Source organism: Salmo trutta, chromosome 16 (assembly GCF_901001165.1).
Source record: "Salmo trutta chromosome 16, fSalTru1.1, whole genome shotgun sequence".
NCBI lineage: Eukaryota > Metazoa > Chordata > Actinopteri > Salmoniformes > Salmonidae > Salmo > Salmo trutta.
In genome coordinates, this window is record NC_042972.1 from 53262127 (window position 1) to 53268257 (window position 6131).

The window sequence follows — 6131 nt, forward strand, 5'->3', positions numbered from 1 at the left end:
AGCAAAATAGTGTTTTTAGACACAACTGCAAACTTAAAGGAGTAGGGCGTTCAATGCATTGTCCAAATGTGATGTCATCAGCCTCCCCCTTGCTTGAGAAACAGTATCTTGTCATGTCTGACCTGGACCACCTTCTGAGATGTGCCTTTGTTAAGTAAATCAGGTGTTAAATGAAGTGAAAAGGAGAGTGGAGGAGGACTTTACATAAATCCCACAGAACCCTCAACCTCTTTTCTTAATATGTATTTTTATTTTATTTAACTAGGCAAGCCAGTTAAGAACAAATTCTTATTTACAATGACGGCCTACCCCTGCCAAACCCTAACCGGTTGTGTCTCCCCTAGCTATCTTAAGATGAATGCACTAATTGTAAGTCACTCTGGATAGGAGTGTCTGCTAAATTACTCAAATGTAAATGTTACTTGAAGTACCAAGAAGGCCCTATCGTTGCCACATAATTTCCAATTGAAAACCAGGTATGATTGAATAGGGCTGTAAAATGAAGCATTACTAATACCAAATGTCCTGGCAGTAAATTGATACAGCCCTTGCAGTGGTGCATTATGCACTGTATTGCCTCTGCACGGTCACTGTCACATTGGCCTACTTTCATGGTAAAGCCTTCACCCACCTCCCAACTCTTGGCTTTTTGCCTTCCTGTTGGGAAAATGCTACCAGAATATGTCCTTAACCTGTGACTTTGTTAAGACACTTCTGCCTTCTCTCTCTCTCTCTCCCTTTGGCTCAATTAGACAGTGTTTAGTGGACACCTAAGTAAGAATCTTGTGCTATTCAGCCACTTGGATGGGTACTTTGTAAAACCACAACCTTGGAGATGAGACAACCAATTTCAAAATGTTCTTTTAGTTAGGGTTACATCTAAGTCGATATTGAATACCCAGCTAACAAGGAACGTACCTGAGACATTTGTAATGTTCCCCTTAAGTCTTCTAGAGGTACTGAATGTCATAGCCTGTTTGGGATATTATAGTAGTATTTGTAACGTTCACAGAAGGTTCCTGAAATGTACTGACTGTCAGGTCACTTTGGCAATATTCTACATAACAATTCCCAATGAGTCCAGTGAATTTCAGATCACTTTTTGGATATCCAAAGAATATTTAGGAATATTCCTTTGAGAGCCCTGGTGTGTCTACAAACAACAGTTGTGTTACTCAAAAGTCTTAGGAAAATATCTATTGTACAGTATGTCCCTTAGTGATCTATATGTCACATTTTCTTTCTAAGCATAAGGGGACATTAGAAACATTATTTCTAAAGTCTAGGCAAGTTCTAAAATTACTAAACAATATGATGATAGTGGTGGCATTTTGGGAACCTTCATAACATTCCCAGTTAGTCCTTTCAATGTTCTAAATGTCAGGTAAATGTTGGGATATAAGAATTCAGAACGTTTGGTATAGAGCCATGCATAGTTACATCTAAAGTTGCAATGAGAATTATACATAGACATTATGTCTTCCCTGTGGCTCAGTTGGTAGAGCATGGTGTTTGCAATGCCAGCATGGTGTGTGCAACACCAGGGTTGTGGGTTCGATGTAAAAAAAATGAAACATTGTCAGTATGTCAAGTGGTGGTATATCTGACTACAAAGGGATATTAGTTATGTTTTCAGTAAGTACTTTGGAGGTTCTGAATGTCCTGACACTTTGGTGACATTGTAGTAGTATTTGTAATGTTCACAAAAAAATCCTCAAATGTACAGAATGTCAGACTACTTTGTGAATACCCAAAGTGTAATTCATAATACATATATTAAAACATTGCTAAAATCAAAGACACATACAAAGCAAAATGTTTGCTAGGGCTGTCCTTTCTCTATTCTCTAAAGAAGACATGGTGGAAAAGTCACAATGCAGCTATGCTTTCATGTCAAGGACCAGATTGCTAATGGTCATGGATGACAGCCTGCATGGAGCCCTGGATAGTGCTGCTTGTGGTTGTGGATCCATGTGAAATTGTTCCTTGTGTAACGGAGTAATCCCGTGTGTGAAAAAACTTGCGGCCAAGCGAGGATAAATAACTGACTGCTCCACAGTAGTCTTGTGGCAGCAGTGACTCTGGGGAGAGCTGGTCTTGGAACATATCCCCAAATATGACTGCCAATGGAAAGAGGGCCTTTAGTGTAGGATAAAGTAAGAGCAGCAGTGGAGGGAGATGAGATATGTCAAATAGTGGGTATGAGGAAGCAAGGAGCCTGGTAGAAGCAGACAGTTGAGAGGAAAGTCTCATGGGAGTGGGGCCACAGTGCATCAAGTCCCATATCCAGGAAATTTGTGAGGTTCAACACAGCCTATCCAACCTGTTCAGTTGGAGTCTCTAGCATGCCTGCTATGCTCCAGATTACATTTGCTGAAGCACATCTTGAGATGCAACCCAAAGCCTGTGGGAGTGGGTTGGCGGCATGTCCAGGAATCGGCATCGGCCAGCAAGTATATTGTGAAGGAATGCCTTTTGTGCCTTTGAAGCAGAATACCAGAACTCTTTAATCAATTGGTAACCAAGCCTGTTTCCCTGCGTGTAACCAATTTGGTCTGTTTTGATCACCCTGTATGCTGTGTTGTTGAATGATGTGCCCTCGATGTAATTTTCCTTGCACACAGGACCTAGCTTTCTTGACACAAAACGCTCTCGACTCCATGATGTAACCCATGCTGAAATCATCATTCTGATCTAAGTGCCCTCATCAGCCATGTTCCATCAATGTCTATACAGATCAGAGATTCTTGGACTCACCACCGTGGACTGTGTACCCATCATCTCCATTCATTAATGTTTGTATGCTTACATAATTTGCGTGTCTTGTAATAAATCCAGATTCAACCTTTCTGCATTTTCCTAGTGAAGACAATTTGACTTTATCACAAACATGACCCAATGCTTAGCAAATCACCTTTGTTAAAGAGCAGCAAGGTACAAAATCAAAATCATCAATATGGAAATAATCGGCTGGAGGTTCGTTGGCCGATACTGTTGAACAGGCCCATTCAAGGTAACAGAGGTTATTCAGCGAGGATATCTACACTGAGCATTGAATATCACTCCACAACAGAGATCCCAAGATATTGGGGCCAGCATACTTGTGCTTGGAGTAAAGGAAGTGGATCCAGGTGTTCCCCTCCGCAAAACATTTTTCCATAATTTTATCGATTTAATAAATGGATGGAAATTCAGAATGTAATTTGGTCCTCAGTACAGGCCTATGGAAGAGGGAAAGAATACCTGAAAATAAGATTTGTTTATTATATAATTTTATGAATGTAGCCAATAACAATAATAATAATTTGAAAAAATCATTAGTGACATGGCTTGCGTTTTTTGTGAGCCAAATATCCAGTTAAAACCTTGATTAGTGTTTTCATTAATGTTCAGCCAAAAGGATTTGTTATGTGTACCAGAAAGGGGATTACACCTATACCCGTATGTTAGTAATAGCTGTATGTAAATACGTTATTAAACTATGTGTAAAAAGTGGAAATAAGTCCAAAAGGGCAGATCTTGTATGCCCCACTATGCTGCCTGCGGCTAGCTCCAGACAGATAAAGTAGCTAGCAGTAGTGGTGGCCTGACGACGGTTCATACTGAATGATCCTTTTGACTCCATTATCCGTCATTGCAGATATAAAAGTTGGTGTGGCTCCTAACAATTCTGAGACTGGCCATAAAAAAGCAGCTGCGCTACTAATTGGTGAAAGTGAAACAACACAGCTGAACAGCGAACACCCAACACTGACCACCTCCTGGAAGTTTTTACGAAAGGTAAGTTATCCAGTGTGTACTATTTAAAACCTCTTAGGGCGCAGTATCCTGAATTTCGTCTGTCTGAAGTGCCCAAAGTAAACTGCCTGTTACTCAGGCCCAGAAGCTGGGATATGCATATAATTAGCATTGGATAGAAAACACTCTGAAGTTTCTAAAACTGTAAAATAATGTCTGTGAGTATAACAGAACTGATATGGCAGGCGAAAACCCGAGGAAAATCCATCCAGAATTGTTTATTTTTTGGGAGGTCACAGGCCTTTTCAATGGAAGGCTATGGGATATACAAATAAATAGCTCCCATCTTGCAGTTCTTATGGCTTCCACTACATGTCAACAGTCTTTATACAAGGTTTCAGGCTTGTTTCTTCAAAAACGAACAAGTAGTTGTAGTTTATCCAAGGTGACCCTCATTGGAAAAGTAGTCTTGTTGCACGCGTGAATGCGGTGCGTGCTCTTCGTTATTTTTCTTCCCTATTGAACATACTAATCTCCTTCTTAAATATTATCGTTTATTTTGATACTAGAGTACCTGAGGATTAACCTGTTGAGGATCTTATCCCGATCTTATCCCGGTATTGGGATTCATTGTCATGTGACCATGGCGGGGAATTCAAAACTGCAAGAGTAATCATTTCAAAAAATCAAATAATCAACTATTTTCCTCCATTTGAAAGATATATCTCCTAAATCTAACCACGCTGTCCGATTTTCAGAGGCATTACGGAGAATGCATAAAGTTAGGTTATGTGAGGAGAGTACATTGACAATAGCTGCGTGTAATGTTTAGCCAATTCAAAGAAGGGCATCAACAGACAGAAAACTAGCTAGAATTATGCACTTACCTTTGACAATCTGCATCAGATGACACTCATAGGACATTATGTTATACAATACATGCATTTTTAGTTCCATCAAGTTCATATTTATATCCAAAAACAGCATTTACAGTCGCGGTGAAATTCAGAATTTTTTTCGGCTCGAATGCACCCAGTGAATCCAGCATTACAAATCACGGAATTACTATTCGAAAACATTGGTAAATTATAATATTGTCATTCAAAGAATAATATATTATCATCTCGTAATTGCTACCGAAGGGCCAGATCTCAAAATAACTTTACTGGGAAATCACATTTTGTATAAACTGGGTACTATGCTAACAACAATAAGCTATATGCTAAGCTAAGCTAAGCTATACCGTTAGCATTAGCATCATCTAATATCGATAATAACATTCTAAATATCCCCTTACCTTTGATTATCTCCATCAGAAGGCGCTGCCAGAGATCCCAGGTCCAGAACAAATGTGGTTTCTTTTGACAAAGTTCATAATTTATGTCCAAATAGTTAGCGTTCAGTAGGCTCCCACAAAATGAGGTGGGCAGTGTAAAGTCACGTCGAAAAACTAAAGAAAACCTAGTAAATAATCTATTTACGTTTGTTTAAACATGTCAAACGTTGTTTAGCACTAATCTTTTGTTCCATTTTTAACGTGAAACATCAGTAAACATCAGTAATATTTTCACACAACCTATCAAGTGTCTAGAATAAACGATAATGACAAAGGCACTCTTCTCAGATTCATGCGCAGGCGCAAAAAATGAAGTGATGACGTGTCAACTTGTAAGCTTTCTAATTCGGTGTGTATTCATGACAGATGCTTCCAACAACTTTCTAAAGATCGTTGACATCTAGTGGAAGCAGTAGGAGTTGCGAACTGAATCCTTTCTCACTGTGGTATCTTTAAAACAATGACACTAAATAGTACAGCCACAAAATTCTCATTTTTTTTTATCTATTTTTCTCAGGTTTCTGCCTGCAATATGAGTTTTGTTATACTTACAGACACCATTCAAACTGTTTTAGAAAATTCAGAGTGTTTTCTATCCGAATGTGTTAATAATATGCATATCCTAGCTTCTGAGTTGGTGTAGGAGGCAGTTAAAAATGGGCACATATTTTTTTCAAAATTCTCAATACTGCCCCCGTGGCCCGTAGAGGTTAATTAGAAACACTGTTTGACTTGTTTGGACGAACTTTACCGGTAACCTTTTGGATTCCTTTGTATGCATGTTGAACGAGTGGATTACTGAAATCAATGGCGCCAACTAAACAGACTTTTTGGGATATAAAGAAGGACTTTATCGAACAAAACAACCATTCATTGTGTAGCTGGGACCCTTGGGATTGCAAACAGAGGAAGATCTTCAAAGGTAAGTGATTTATTTAATCGCTATTTGTGATTTTGTTACGCCTGTGCTGGTTTGAAAAAATACGTTGTTGTGGGGCGCTGTCCTCAGATAATCGAATCCTATGCTTTTGCCGTAAAGCCTATTGTAAATCAGACA